Here is a 16,308-nt window from a genome sequence, read left to right as displayed (position 1 = left end):
CTGGAACATTCTGCCTCCCTCACAGATAGACAGCCCGAGACTCAACTCCTAGCTTGTATTTCTGCTCACCCCCTATAACTCCCAGGTCACCCCAGCTGCTCTATAGAGGCATTATTGGTGCAAAATTCCGGAAGCCCAGCAGCCAGCTCCAGGCACGCCAGCCAGGTAGAAAGCCGGCCTGCGTCGTGTTTAGCCACACCCCCAGTCCTGAAGCACATCTAACACGCCCTGCCCCTTCCCGGGGGAGCCCCCAGACCTGAAAGAGGAAGCAGCCCCATAAGGAAGCCAAGACACAGATAAGCCAAACAGAGAAAGGAAAGCTGGTCGGTAAACTTGCCAAAGTCCAGAGGGAAAGGGACCCAGCCCCTCAGCAGGGCTCCTCGGAGAAGTGGGGCTGGGACCACGTGGGGGGGGGCCTCCCACTGTATCATTTTCACTGTCACGTGTTAGTTTAACAGCAGCTACACTCGCAGAGCGCCTGATGCGTGGCAGGTACGGCTCCAAGTGCTCACGCAACATGCACACCAACAGCCCGAAAACACGGTCTGCTGCAATGAATTCAACAACTAAGGCATCTACACCGTGGAGAACACGCCCCGCACAATTACTCATCTCGGTGACCACACCTGCTCTGGGCGAGGCTTCCAGCAAGTCCCCAACCTCCCAGGTGCTCACAGGACAAAGGTGCAACCCTCACCCCGGGGCACTTTCACAAGAGTGAGCCCAGAGGAAGCCCAAACCCTTTCAAAGTCACAACCCAGGGCTGCAAGAAGTCAGGGACCATGGCCTCAAAACTCCTTCTCTCCCGGGTCTACTCTCTCTGTCAGTTTTGTTTAAAGGCCAAAACACCGACACCGCCTTCCTGCCTCCAGAACAGATCCAGCCTCCGGTCAGATGGTGGTCTGCTATCTTGGACGAGGGGTGTCAGCTACAGAAACCTCCATGGGCCTGGGTCCCCCAGCTTGATCCCTGCCAACCCCGCCACAGGGAATGCTTGTCCAGGTCACACAGGTGAGGTGTACCTACTGGGGACCTGCCTCCCAGTCACATTGTGGCCCCTGAAGTTTGATGAGCTGTGATCATGGCACAGACCCTGATGCAAAGCCTGAAGACTCTGGAAGCCTCCCTCACAGGGACGTTTTGGGTCCTTCACTGCAGTTTTGGTTGGTGAGTCTCCATTACACCCTTCGGTGGAAGCCATTGCTGCCCTCTGTGGATCCGCCAGGCTCTGTGGGATCCAGGGTGGGCTCAGCTCCCCCCAGCAGGCCGGGGACAGAAGAGAGAGGGGCTGAAACAGGAGGCGGAGCGCTCTTATTCTCAGAGGGGAACTCACCAAGGGTTAAATGGATTTTTAGAAACAAAACTTATGAAAATGGCCTCAATACAATTTGATGAGGTCAGCGAGTAGAGAGGCCTAATGACACTTGTAAGAAAAAACATCTGTCGGGTCGAAAGGTCGCCGGAAGTGAGTGGGACTGACGTGGCTCTGATTGGCCAGACCAACACTCCTAGAAAGAGAGGCACATGGCTTAACTTAGCCCAGAGGAACAAAAAGGCCCTTTCAATTGTCCTCTGACCAGCCCCGCCCCCTCTAAACAAGAGGCCAACCCCCGAGCTCTGAAATCCATCCAGGACCCTGGCTGGCAATTAGCTCTTTGTTCACTCGCTGATCAGCAGCCACCGAGGCCAAAATATTCCTGAAGAAGCAGTAATCTTTAGAGGACGATGCTCTTACAAAATCCCCAGTTTTACTTTTCGGTTAGAAAACAACGTGGGTCAGCTGAATGGCAAATGTTTCAATAAATCCGTCATTGCAAAAACAAAAACAAGAGGTTTCTTTGGAAAAACAGGAAGTCTTGGTACATAACATGGCTTAAAATAGGGCCAAGCTCATTTGTTGACAAAACCCCAGCCTCCAAAGCCTCTTGGTCTGATCTGTCCAGATCCAACATACCCCCAATTCCTCCTCAGGACCCCGTCCTGTTCCCTCGGGTGACAGGCTGGCCTGGCCTTTGTTGCTCTGACACAGGGCACACAGGGCCACCGGCCGGCCCGCTTCCTGTCCCCAAGCTCCGAGGAGGGTCTCGGGAGGAGCCGGTCACCGGCCAGGCCGCTTGCAGGAACCAGGCCTGGTGCTTTTCATGAATTGAGGGCCCGTTTCAGGCTTCTTCATCGGAATCACATAAAACGTGGAGGCTTTCTGGAATTAGCGTTCTGTTCATCCTTTATAGTCAGTTACAGAGCTGGGTTCCACAGAAGCCCTGACTGTTGGGCAGAAACTCCCGGGTTATTACCCGAACTTAACCCCTGGGCAGCGGGCAGAGAGGCAAAGAGGGTGCCTGGCTTCATCCACGTCTGAAAGATAGAGCCTCTTTCTTCTTCCAACCAGGCAGAAAAGGAGCCAGGAATTTACCGTTTCCATTCTTCCCAAAGACACCCACTTTAAAGAGTACAGGCACAAGAAAACTTTCAAAGAAACGTACTGAAAGCTTTGCGATTGACAGATACAGCTATCCCCATGCGTAAAATAAAACCCACATTTATACACATACTGCAGTGTCTAGAAGGCCCCTCCCATATGCCAGGCCTTTCCCACTACAGCCAACGCCATTCCTTTCCCACTAATTTCTGCCTCTTCTTTACTAACCACCAAGCACCAGGACTGTATGAACACAGCACGGTGTGAGCACGTACCATAGTTACACCCTTGCTGAAACGCGAAAACACACAAGGCATACAGAGAGATCACAGAATCAAGTCAGCCAGATTCTTAGAGACGTCACCACCACCGCCACCCTCCGTGTCCCAAGGTCTGCTGATCTTCTACAACCTTCAAAAATGTTTCTTTGCTGCTAGGGAAAGCAGAAGGTTTCGGCATGTTACAGTTATATAAAACTGTCCGGTACACTGCTTTAAGTAACTTTTCTACATAGTTGCTAACCCAAAGATGATTTTTTTTTTTTTAAGTCCAGGCTTAAGCAGAAAATGCTAGTTGTTTTGGGATTCTGGTGGATTCTGTTGGTTTATGGAGAGGAAAATCGCTGCTGCTCCATGAAGATTAGGAGGCATGCAATCTCATATGAGAACTTAAAATTCAGTCTCGGGGCTTCCCTGGTGGCGCAGTGGTTAAGAATCTGCCTGCCAGTGCAGGGGACACGGGTTCAAGCCCTGGTCCAGGAAGATCCCACATGCCGCGGAGTAACTGAGCCCATGTGCCACAACTACTGAGCCTGTGCTCTAGAGCCCGCGAGCCACAACTACTGAGCCCACGTGCCACAACTACTGAAGGCCACACGCCTAAAGCTCGTGCTCTGCAACAAGAAGCCACCACTATGAGAAGCCCGCGCACCGCAACGAAGAGTAGCCCCCACTCACTGCAACTAGAGAAAGCCCGCGCACAGCAACGAACACCCAGCGCAGCAAAAAAAAAAAAAAAAAAATTCAGTCTCAGGTATGTGGCCAACCGTAGTGAAAAATGAGGGGAAACAGAATACATAACTTCGAAAAGATAATGTGATTTACATAAAATTTAGTTTGGACCCAAGACTTGCCACCATGGATCCATCCCGATTCACAGAATCCTGGACCCTAAGACAGTGCCAGCCAACCGTCCTGAGGGCACCGATGCTGGAGGGAACCCTGCGACGGAGGGCACCTCCTCTCTGATGTCCTGCCCTGCCAGCTGGGGAGAGGTTTCCAGGGGTCAGAGAATTTGCCAGCCTCTGGGCCCATCGGCAGCCTGAGAGCTGCAGAACCAGGAAAGAATGCATTTGGGAGCCTGTGTGGGGTCTGACTTTGCTGCACTCCTGGGGGAGACACGTAGGATGAAATGGGGTTCCGGATCCAAACAGGCTTGCCCAGGCCTCACAGGTGAACCACAAGGCTGTCACCCCCCCCGAACACGCTCTACTGCCTGGGCTCCACCGACCCTTGGGTCCTTGGGTCCCTTGGGTCCTTCCTCACCAGGGGCCAAAGGCAGGGAGGCCTCTTCCTCATAACTGAAGAGCTGCTGTACGGCGGCCACCGCGAACCACTTACCCAAGTCACTCTTTTGCGGAGTGAACAGTATGGAGAATTTGAACATATGTGACAGCATGCAGCTGATGCACACAAGCTTTCCACGCAGCCATTTATTTTAGGGCCTCGTGTGCTATTTTTACACTCCACCGAAACACGGCCAAAGGAATCCACAAAGGAAACCGAGTACGCTGGAGCTGCGCTGCCTACTCCGGCTTCTGGCTACTCCTTTTACAAAATGAACCAGCAACGCATGCTATCTGCTGCCTCTCGGAGACAAAGGTCATAAAGTAAGTCTTTGGAAATTATTTGAGTTCAAGTACTTTTTTTTTTTTTTTTTAAAGAAAAGGTCACAAGTGGCCTTTAAATGGAAATGCAATTTTCTTACTCAGCACCACTGGCTGTGATATTCCATATGCGTGTGTCACAGCCCACCTGCAATACTGGTTCTGAGCAAGTGACCAACTTGAAACTCCCCTGTGGAAAGAAGTGGCCATGTTTAGGGAAAAGGAAAAGTTCTGGAGCCGTGATCTCCGCCTGCAATTATGTGCAGGGCAGTCACGCAGAAGGACTGAATGTATCCTGTGTGGGCAGAACGGTGACCAAGAGGGTGAGGAAGCCAGAAGAGATTTCAGATGGATAAAGAAGTTTCTCACAGTTAAGGAAGGGCTGCCCCTGGATGTGAACCACGCTCCCCTCCCCCAACCCAGGGGGCAGAGTCTAGTCCTAGGACTGTGGCGCCCAGTCAGGAGACCCCCTTGAGCAATGCGGGCAGGGGTGCGCAAAGGTGAAAGGGGAGGACATTCTGCCTCACACCTGTAGATGTGTCTTCCCTGTTCTAGAACCTTCCGGCCTGCCCCAAAGGTGTGCCCAAGGGCACCCCACGGCCAGCCCCCTACTGGATCCAAGTTCCCCGAGGCCCTCGTAATTCTGAACTCTCATGGGATTCCTGTGGAAGCAAACAGCCCTGGTATGTGCCATTTTATTTTCACTCAAAACATCCTTCCTGGGACCATCCCAATAAACTGAGCATACTATTTTCAACTAAGGCCTTGGCATTGTCTAGGAATGTTTTCAGGACTAAGTAAATTGCTAAAGCAAACATCTTATTTTTGTCTCCTAGGACAGCCAAGCAGGGTAAAAATATTTCCTGCCGGGACTTCCAGTGGAACGGCCCCCTCTGGTGGAACCGTCTGACCAGACACTCCATTCAGGGAAAATGCTCTCACTCTGGACGCGGGGTGCAGCGCACCCACTCGTTCCTTGGGGGTGGTTCCTGCTTCCGGTGCCACCCCCAGCAGCCCGGCGAAGGATCCCTCTCCTGCTGGCTCCCAGACCCAAGGCACAGCCAGTGTTTGAAACCGAACACCAATTCTCTTTATGTCTGTGGGAGAAGATACACCCCAGTCCTTGCCGGAGTGGCCTGGAACTCAGCCACCTGGTGACAGGGGCGTGGGAGAGGAGAAGACGGTCCACAAAAGCAGAGCAGTGAGGCCCGACACCCCCCAGCCAGTAGCAGTGGTGAGCTGAGGCTGGCACACCTGGGCTCCACGCACACCGCAGCAGGTCCTGGGCCCCTCGTGGCCACTGCAACTGTTAGAAGCGTCACCAGGAGCAGAGCTGGACCAGTCTCCACAAGTTCCTGGTGCTGTTCTCGGCGCTCTGCATGCATTAACTCCTTCTTCCCAACAGTCTCAGGAAATACGTTATGAGCACTATCTAAAATGACAAAGTTGAGGCCCAGAGCAGAGAACAGCTTTGCTCAAGAGCCACAGCTAGTGGGAACGGTGGACCCTGGGCCCAGTCAGGCTCTAGCCACACACACAGGCCTCTGTAGCCCGATATGGGCTGAACCCAGACAGAACAATGAGCAGATTATCCCATCATTCTCCTCCTTGGGAAGAGATCAGGAAAGCTGATCACGTGTCACTCCGAGCACATCTTTATTTCTGACGTGGAAGTAGGGTGGAAGATTGCTCGAGTGGGTAGAAACATGGTGCCTAAGAAATTCACGTGACTTGCCAGTCAGTAAGCCACGTGCATGGGCGTCACACACGCGTCACACGGCCCACCACGCCCCAATGAGGAGCGAACTTTTGCGCGCAGCCTGGCTCTGGCCACACAAGGAACTAGTAAGAGGCAGTGAGCGCACCCAACACAGCAGCTCCCTGGGCAGCCCTCAAAAGGAATCCTTCCTCATGGAGGCGACCCTGTTAAGTTCCTCTCAACACACACAAAACTGGAGTAAAAATCTAGGCCCTTAGCTCCCCACCAGTAGTAAAAATTAACTGCCGCATAAAATTGCTGATTCCTACCAAATGAAGCTCTACGATTTATCAACTCCTGGATGGCACAAACTCAATAGTGGTTTAACTACATCACCTGAGTTATTGCTGTGTTTTATATCAGTGACAGCTTTACTGGGAATGAAAGTTTTGCAAATTCATTCACGTAGGACAAACTTCCAAAGTAAACAAAGGCACTAAGCAGACACAGCCCCCCTGCAGCTGTGTCACACAGATTCTCGAAGCCAAAGGGTGTCTGGAAGGACAGTTTTCCCAGCACAGGCTTGGGGTGGGAACCCAGGGTGTGCGCCTGCACCAGGACCACGCCCCACCCCCTCCCAGGGGTGCTGCCCTCTGGCACCCTGAACCCTCAGCACCCTGACGTTGAGAACCCAGCGTAATATTTCATTACCCAACTCCACCTAACTGTAGGAACCCAGGTATTTAAAATGCATGGAAATAAACCATTGCCGATTGCTTTTTTATTTTCAGCAGGGGCAATAAATCTATAAATAGCTTATATGGTGCAGCAGACCATTAGATGCAAACCAATGCTGCGAAAACCAAATGGTAGCAACACCGGGCTCCTCCTTGTTCCAGGTTCAGTTACTTCCTGGCGGTCCAGGTATACCCACTACTTTGTGGGTTATTATTACTGCCTTTCCCGCCTAATCCCACACTTGTTGGACCACAATGGGTTGGTCTAATTTGAATCAGGCCAGACACAAACAGGTAAATTACTTTCCAGTTTCCACAATCAGTGGAACATGCAAGCACTTCTTCCAAACTCCTCAAAGTGAGGCCTTTGGAGGAAAAACAACTTTGGGGTCATGCTTGGGGGAATAGGGTTCTCAAGGAGAACACTGTAAGAGTCACTGATCCTTCTTCAAAGAGCTTGAAAGCTCTCACTCTCAAGAGAGAAGCACCCCAAATTAAATTCAAAAATTTAAGTTACATTAAAAAACACCAGTGTCGGGACTTCCCTGGTGGCGCAGTGGTTAAGAATCCGCCTGCCAATGCAGGGGATACGGGTTCGAGCTCTGGTCCGGGAAGATCCCACATGCCGTGGAGCAACTAAGCCCACGAGCCACAACTACTGAGCCCAACACGCTGCAACGACTGAAGCCCGCGCGCCTAGAGCCCGTGCTCCGCAACAAGAGAAGCCACCGCAATGAAAAGCCCACGCACCGCAGCGAAGAGTAGCCCCCCGCTCACCGCAACTAGAGAAAGCCCGTGTGCAGCAACAAAGGTCCAATGCAGCCAAAACTAACTAACTAACTAACAAAAAAACCCACCAGTGTCACAACCCACTGAATAAGCAGGCTTTGTTTAATCTCTGTCTATATTCACAATGCAGGCTCTGAATCCATTTTTAGAATCTTATCCTTAAGGAGACCGTGAAACAAAAAAGCAGAGGCTGGGGAATTCCCTGGTGGCGCAGTGGTTAAGAATCCACCTGCCAATGCAGGGGACACGGTTCAAGGCCTGGTCGGGAAGCTCCCACATGCCGCAGAGCATCTAAGCCCATGCGCCACAACTACTGAGCCTGCGTTCTAGAGCCCGCGAGCCACAACTACTGAGCCTGCGTTCTAGAGCCCGCGAGCCACAACTACTGAAGCCCGTGCGCCTAGAGCCCGTGCTCCGCAACAAGAGAAGCCACCGCAATGAGGAGCCCGCGCACCTCAGCAAAGAGTAGCCCCCACTCGCCGCAACTAGAGAAAGCCCACGTGCAGCAACGAAGACCCAACACAGCAAAAAATAATAAATAAAGTTATTTATTTAAAAAAAAAAAAAAGCAGAGGCTGGTTTCCCCAAAAATCAGAGAAGTTATTAGTATCCAAGCTGTTGATTTTTCCCTTTTCTGGCGGCTCCAATTTGTCCCTTTGCCACTCTCAACCCCTCCTTGCCCATGTAGTGAGGAAGCTGGGATGCAGCCCGGGTTTGCGGTCAAGGTCACAGGAAGAAGAAAAGAATGAAAACTTTCTGGTTCAGTCACTTGGCTCAAAGCTGGTTTTGTTCTTTTCTTCTTTCTTGGCCAAGTTTTGCGTATTTAGAGTATACTTTCACAAGCTTCCCTACCTCACTGGTTTTACCACTGAGCAGAAGATATTCTCTAGCGATTATCCTCCAGTCCAACACCCCCCAAAGGTAACCACAACTGCTTCATGTGCAACAGGAAATGCTCCGAGGATGTGAAGGCACCTCGGAGCGGTGACGGAATGTTCGCCACCAGAAATACATTGAGCTGTCCCCGGTGTCATGGGCGGGGAGCCGCTCGCTACATAAACTGTGGATCAATCAGGAGGCGGCTTCACAGAACACCCAGGGATCTCACCGATTCAGCAGCTGGCAGGGGAAACCGGGTCTCACGTTAACACAAACAAAATGCACATGAAAAGCCACTCTCCCTGCCAGGAGCTACAATCTGGAATGTTCTTTGACCCTGGTGTCTGATCCTTCTAGGAAGGCCAAACCATCATCAGAACCCACATGGGAACCCTGCAGCTGTGGGACTCTGCTGAGCTCCCAACTCCACAGGGCCTGCTGCCCCGGGGATGATTCACTGGGGGGGGCAGTTCAGATTTTCACACTTCTCTGTGGGCATAACCACACTTTTTTAAAAGTTAAAAACAATCCAAGGCAGAGTCCACATTTTAATTCAACTCATACCTGGCTGTCAAGTAACTTCAGCAAAAATACAAGAAGGAACCACTGCCACGAGGCTACTGGTCTCACCGCTGTTTCCCGGAAGCCCCCAGGGGGAGATTCAGGCCAGAGGAGCTGAACAACGGAGGTGGCTTGGATCCGGTTAAAGGATGCCACATCCACGCCCCTGGGCAACCAGCTGCTGGGGTTTTAATTCTGTGGGTCCTGAGCTGTGAACTAAGTGGGGGCCCAGAAAAAACGGGGAGCAAAGGTAGACGAGGCTCGCACGGCAGTAGCGCCTGCTGGCTCCGTGGGCAGCCCCAGTGGAGGTGAAATCCTCTGAGGCTTAGGACTCAAGGTAACATTCATTCGGCCTCCATGTGAAGAAGGGGAGGTCCTTTTCCTCCTCTAGATATTTGGTCCTGCCGGTCTTGCTGAGTAAGGCTGTCAGAAAAGGCTCATCCGCCACCTGACTCCGAGCTCCCTCTAACATCCAGGCTGACAGAGGCACGTCCGAGCCCCGAGCCTGCACTGCAGCCGGCATTAACACGCAGCGGCCGGGCACAGCTGGCCGCCCCTCTACCAAGCGACGGGCCAAGACCCCACCCGAGTAGAGCACCACCAGGGCCAGCACGACAGTCTGCAGAACCTCACGTCAGAATGTTCTCTGCCCTGTCAGTTGCTACCAGGTGCACACATGGTGCTGGATGGTGTCGGGCAGACAGGATGAGGAAGCAGGGCACCCTGCCCTTGGGGTGCAGTTCAAGGGGGAGGGAGATACGGGAAAGGGCCCTAGAAAGTGTGGGATGCTGCTGTGCATGGGGGTGTGGGGGACGGAGGGGCTGGGGAGGCGTTCTGGGGACGGGCAAGAAACGTGGACGACCTCCGGGTGGCACCTCTTCTGTCCACGACTGGAGGTCTGAACGGTGGAGGAGGGTAGTCCTGAGCACAGGGAGGAGAGAAGCCTGACTCTCGCCACTTACTGGCGAGCTGTGTGACCCCGTCTCCTGAGCCAACCACTCCGTGGTTCCTTATGCATCACAGGAACAGCCTCTCCGGGATTTCAACAACATGACGAGGAAGGGTCTGATATACCGCAGTGGCCTGCAGTAACACCTCACTCAGGCCTCAGGGTGACCTGAGGGGATTCCAGAAGCTTCCAGAAGAGACCACTCTGCGCCTGTGAACAACGCCCATGGTCAGTAAGCAGTGACTGGCCTCTACCTCCCTGGACAGTCTTTCGGACTCCGTGGAAAGTCAGTGGTGAGCAAACATCAGCAAGGCCATTAAACTCCTGGAAGTCCTCGCACCCAGGCGGCGGCGAGGCCAGACCCAGTCCACGCCGAGGTCTGAGGGACAGCATTTTGTACCCAAGTACACCAACTCCATGGGGCAGCTCATCACCTGCTGGCAAAGTTTTACCTTTAAAGCATTCTTCATTTAAAAAGTACACAAGAGGGCTTCCCTGGTGGCGCAGTGGTTGAGAGTCCGCCTGCCGATGCAGGGGACACGGGTTCGTGCCCCGGTCCGGGAAGATCCCACATGCCGTGGAGCGGCTGGGCCCGTGAGCCATGGCCGTTGAGCCTGCGCGTCCGGAGCCTGTGCTCCACAATGGGAGAGGCCACAACAGTGAGAGGCCCGCGTACCGCAAAAAAAAAAAAAAAAAAGTACATAAGAAATGGTTCCCACATAACCCAGTCTACTCCTGAGAAAACCATCAGACAAACCACAACAGAGGGACAACTCCGCAAAATACACAACCACACGCCTCAAAACTGCCACGGTCATCAAGAATAAGCAAGGTCTGAGACACGGTCACAGCCAAGAGGGGCTGAAGGAGCCACGATGACTAAATGCCAGGTGGTGTCCTGGATGGGGCCCTGGGACAGAAGAAAGACGTCAGGTAATCTGGATAAAGGTCGGACCTCAGTGAATAACATATCAGTATTGGCTCATTAATTGCAACAAATGTACCATACTAACGTGAAGTGTTAGGAATAGGGAAATGGTGCGGGGTAAGTGGGAACTCTATGCCATCCCCCAACTTTTCTGTAAATCTAAAAGCATTCTAAAAAACAATGTTCGTTTAAAAAGGAAAAAAACTGCTTCCATATGTGTCTCAAATTTCTCACCATCTCAACACTTGCCCCGTGTTGTAGCCACCAAAATACGATGCATGTGTCCTAAAACACGGAGCAGACCTTGGGCAGGGGCACCGCTTGCCTTCCCTGTCCCGGGTCACCTTGGCCTCACCTCAGAAGCCACCAAGTGCAGGGTCAGCCCCCAGGAGCCAGCGAGCTACAGGCCCCATCAGCGTCCGACAGGTGTCTGGTCAGGCCTTACACCGCCCACTCGCTCAGGACCCACACATCAGCGACACTGCTACCCTAGCAGGGGGACGCCTGCTACCCCTGACGACCAGGTGCGTCTCACCTCAGCAAAGCAGCAGAAAAGAAAGTGCGGGTAACAGCTGCCGTCATCCACAAGGTTGCCCCACCAACCCGACAGCAGGTGATCTGGGCCGCTTTATGGCAGAACCAGGGCCCTGCCCCAGTGACCTTCCTGGTGCGTGGAGCACATTTCTGTCTGTCCTGTCCACCAGTGTTCCCTGGGCCCCTGCTGGGCAGAGGGCAAGCACCACAGAATGACTATCCCCAAATTCAGGCATGTGAACTTTCACCTGCATTTACAAAAAACGAAACAACAACAAGAAAAACCTATGCACAGAGGGAGTAATAGAAACCAAAGGAAACAGTTAATTTGCACATATAACCGTCCATCCTCCTTCTCTCAAAACAATAAGGTGTTTTAAGGGTGCGAAGAAAATGTTACGTACATTTTAAATAACTAAGGTTTAGTGATCAATGAAAATGAGAACTTTCCTCCTAAAACATAGGCTATAAGCTTCAATGGCGCATGAAGCGCAGTAAGAAGTAAGCGTCAGAGGGTCCCACGCTCATCTCTAGATGGTGCCGAGAATGCCCAGCGTCCTGGACCAAGGAGGGCGGGCTCCCATGGCTCAAGGGCCCTGGCCCCATAGCTATCCTGGCTCCTCAGATTGGCTGGAGGAGCTGTACTGGGTGCCACCAGCCACCGCCCTCCCCCCGCACGCACACACACAAAGAAGGGGACCTGAGCCATCGCTCTCGGGCCCCGAGGGCCCAGGCCCTGCAGGAGGAGGAAGTCTGGGCCTATCCAGGTTTCGGGGAGGTGTTCACATCACCAAGTCCCTCGCCACTTGGAGGCCAGGCTCCCTTGGCCCACAAGGGAGCCCCCGGGCCTGCACCTCTCTGTGACCCCAGTTCCCCCTCAGCAAACACACCAGGCCCGTCTCTTTCTGCACGAGGCTCGGGTTTCCTCTGGACTCCACTGCTTGACACTGGATGAGGCATTTCATCTCTCTGCTCCCCAAGAATGAAATGGAGCGATGCCCATGAAGGGCCTGGGCAGGGCGGGTGCCCACCAGCCTCCGGCAAACAGATGCAAGGGCGGTCCCTTCCACTCAACTGTCCCATGACCGAGGCTCCCTGGTCCCCTGCTCTGTCACCGAGTGGTGGTCTCCCCTGAGAGTTGGGGCCTTTCTGCTGGCAACACCAGCACCGCAGACCAACGACATCACAGTTTTGTAAGGTTTTAAATTCCAAAATCAGAATAAGTTTCATCTACAAAACATCAGCAACAATGAGTTTCACCCAGCACGTACTTGCTCAAAGTTTCCGTGTAGGCAATTCTATTTTCCAGTATTAAATTCCTAAGCTACGACATGGTCACTTCTGTTTGTTTTGCTATTTAATGAGGAAATGATGACTTTTGCTGACTAAACCTCCTTTTAAACACAGATTTTTCACAGAGAATATTTTGGTTGCCTGCTCCCCTGATACCCACACACCCCCCTCCAGAAGTTGAACAGAAACCAAAGATGTGTAATTATTTCCTTTACTGCATTATTAAAAATAGACAAAAACAAAATAAAACACAAAACACCCTGAGGAATTGAGTGCTATAGAAAGATAAAAAATTACCCTCTCTAAATGGACTATGGACTTTTACTTAAGAATAATGTATCAATATTGGTCCATTAATTGTAACAAACATAGCACACCAAAAACTGGGTGCAGGGCATATGGGAATCTTTGTATTAGCTTCTCAATTTTTCTGTAAATCTAAAACTTTAAAAAATATCAAGGTAAAATAGACTTAAAAACATTTCAATCAAAGGAAAAAAAAGTTACCCGCTCTTCCTGACACTGCATTCCTGTGAAGAGGAATCCTACATTGGCAGTGATTACCTGCTTCCACCCCTCCTGAGCACACTCACTCTGTGTGTTAAAGCAATGTTCCATCAGCATCCAGACGCTTCTGTGGGCTGTGCCAGGGCAGCACCCTCCCCTGTGTGTGTGTGTGTGTGTGTGTGTGTGTGTGTGTGTGTGTGTGCGTTGGGGGTTGGCAGGGGGATAAGGCAGCAACAGGGCGACAGCAGGCAGGCTGGCAGAGCCCAGGTGAGGGGGAAGGGGTGTCCGCAAACCTGAGAGCTTGCAGGAGGCTGACAGACAGTCCTTGGCGCTGGACTAGAGGGGCCAACTAGGGATTCAGGGGAATGAAGGGGAAAACTAGGAAATAAATGCAGAACGCCACCGATGGAGGAAGTGGCAAAGCCCACTAACAAATGGGTCATTTGTGTAGTAAGCATATGAGCCAATGTGGAGCAGGAAATTAATCCAACATGCTGAAGACTTGCATTGCAATTCTTGGAACAAGGGACCCGCCCACCCCAAAAGTGAAGTAAGACCAGAAAGATGGCAGTAAAAACTTACAAGACGCAAATTAAAACAGAGCTAATGGAGATGACAGCCAGCCAAGGAGCCAGAGAAAGGGCTGGTCGGCCAGGTTTTTAAAGAGTCTTTCAGAGAAGCCAGGCTGACTAGAGCCATGAGGAAAATAACGGCAAAGTAAAATCCTTAGCAGATCAGACAATAAATCTCTGAAACCAGAGTGAACAGTCCAATATTTTTCCAATAATTTTTCCTTTAACGATAAAACGATCAGCAAAAATCAACTTCCCAGATACCCAGAAATGGACACTGCACTGCCAAACGCTTCCCAAAACAGATCCCACACCTTTGCAATGATGTCCACCCAATGCTGCGACTTCGGAATGAAAGCGGGAAATGGAATCTGGCAACATTTACTGGGGAGAATGAGCCAGAACAGTTGGCTGCGTACAGATGCAGAAGTTGGAGCACTTGGGGCAAGACAGGAGGTCGGGACAGGCGCCTCCTCTCCAAGCTCTGAGGGCGGCTGGACCGGGACCATTACGCACAACCGCGCTGGGGCCTGGGCACGGGCTTTACGGCCAGGTGCTGAACACGAGGACAGAGCCCATGTCCGGCAAGGAAAGGCACCTGGAGAAGAGTTCAAGAAGAAAAGTAACAGATGCCAGTTCCTGGGTCCGTCCCACACCAGCCTTCCACTCTTCATGGTACGTGGGCAGAGCAGGCCCCCCGATACCACCACCCACCACCCCCTGCCAGGTGGAGCTGCTCATGCCAAGTGACCACCTGGAAGTCTCCAAAGGGACACACAGAGCAGGCACAGAGTGACAGGCCTCTCCCACCTGGCCTCGAAGGGCCTGAAAGCTCAAATCAATAAAAAGCCGGTCTCAGAGATTTGGTATATTCCCCCTTGACAGATGCCTCATGACCACTTACTTTATAAGCAAAGGCCCCCAAACGTGAACAGAAACGTTGCCTGCAGTTCTGGCAATCATTGCTAAAGCTATTACTTAAACTGTTGGATGCAATAAATAGAGTCAGGACAGAAGGGCGAGCAGCTGAGATCCACCTCCGGAGCCCGAGAACACTGTCAGAAAAAGAACACAGCTCCACATGGGCTTGCCTGGCCTTCAGTCAAACCCTGCCTGAAAAATTACCCTGAAGCCTCCATCCCGTTTCTGCACTTACAGGGGCCACTGCATTAAGTTTCAACATCGTTTTTTCCCTTAATCTCAAGTTGGTGATACCCACTTAGAAGCTCAAAAGCACTGCATTTCTCCAATGGCTTCCGCATCTCTTTCATATCGGCACTTTTACATCAAGTGAACGTATTAATGGAATTGGAAACCAATTTTTACACGGCAAACAATTTTTATGTGGCAAGTCAAATGCCTTGACTCCTACAGGGGTAACCTAATATTATGGCTACAACAGTTTTATTTTTTTTCAAAAGATAAGATTACATTTCTTTTAGAATACAGGTTCAGTATGACTTGACATCTGCAACGGGCTTACTGGCACGGTGTATGGGTCCACACTCCTCGGTGACACATGAGTGACCCGAGACGGAACACTCACCCCAGCCAGGGCCGAGTGCCGGGCTGGGAGGCTGTGAAATGCCCTCTCTCTCAGGACACGGGACAGGTCACAGGACAGTCTGTTCTCGACTACAGTCCACTCATGGAAACAGCTCCAGAGAGTTCTCAGGGACTTGCCTAAGTCCGACCTCCAGCCTGAGTCTCCTGGACGCTAATCCTCAAAGCTGTCCCACACCACAGGAGATGCAGAAGTGATCTACCATCAGTTCACCTTCCGTCTTTCCCAACCCTGGCACTGTTCACATATGGCGGGGGAATTCTTTCCGGGGGGGCGGGGGCGGGACACGCCGGTCTGTGCATCACGGTATGTTGAGCTGCATTCCTGACTCCACCCACTAGACGCCAGTGGCACCCCTACCCCCACATAACAACCAAAAATGTCTCCAGGCATCGCATCAGTACCCTGCGGGGCTAAAGTGTCCGGGCTGAGAACCAATGGGTGATCGTGGGACCAGCCTCTCTCACCAGGGCAGGTGACTGCAGCCGGCAGGCAACGCCCAACGTGCAGGGTCACTTGTGGCTCCTCCATGGGACCAGGAGGATGATAACAGAAGCCCAGTCTAGTCCTTCCATCCAGGACCCTTCAAGACAGAGTGGGACAACCCCTCGCCCCCATTCTGAGATCCTCTCGGCACCGTGGCTCAGCAGGGCTCTGACAGTCACCAGGCCACTGGGACGGGCGCGGTGATGATGATGTGCCTCACAGGGCACCTGGCTGGAGATGGGAGACAGCTCCTCCTTAGCGCTGTCATTAAACTGAAGAAAATGCTGGCCCAATTTGATGATCATTTGTTCTTAGAAAGGCACTACATAAAAAACCCGCACATGTATTTTTATTTACGTATTTATTTATTCTTGGCTGCGTTGGGTCTTCGTTGCTGCACGCGGGCTTTCTCTAGTTGTGGCGAGCGAGGGCTACTCTTCGCTGCGGTGCGTGGGCTTCTCATTGCGGTGGCTTCTCTTGCTGCGGAGCACGGGCTCTAGGCACGC

At 52.1% G+C, this 16,308-nt stretch overlaps 1 protein-coding gene across 1 annotated transcript in view; it reads right to left on the bottom strand.

Annotated features, from left to right (window-relative positions):
* Nucleotides 1-16,308, bottom strand: part of CTBP2 (C-terminal binding protein 2) — a 114,969-nt gene that overhangs the window by 65,616 nt on the left and 33,045 nt on the right. The gene's annotated exons all lie outside the window — the stretch shown is intronic.

The sequence above is a fragment of the Neophocaena asiaeorientalis genome, unplaced genomic scaffold, assembly GCF_003031525.2.
Source record: "Neophocaena asiaeorientalis asiaeorientalis breed wild unplaced genomic scaffold, Neophocaena_asiaeorientalis_V1.1 scaffold108, whole genome shotgun sequence".
Lineage (NCBI taxonomy): Eukaryota > Metazoa > Chordata > Mammalia > Artiodactyla > Phocoenidae > Neophocaena > Neophocaena asiaeorientalis.
This window is presented reverse-complemented; position numbering and strand designations above follow the sequence as displayed.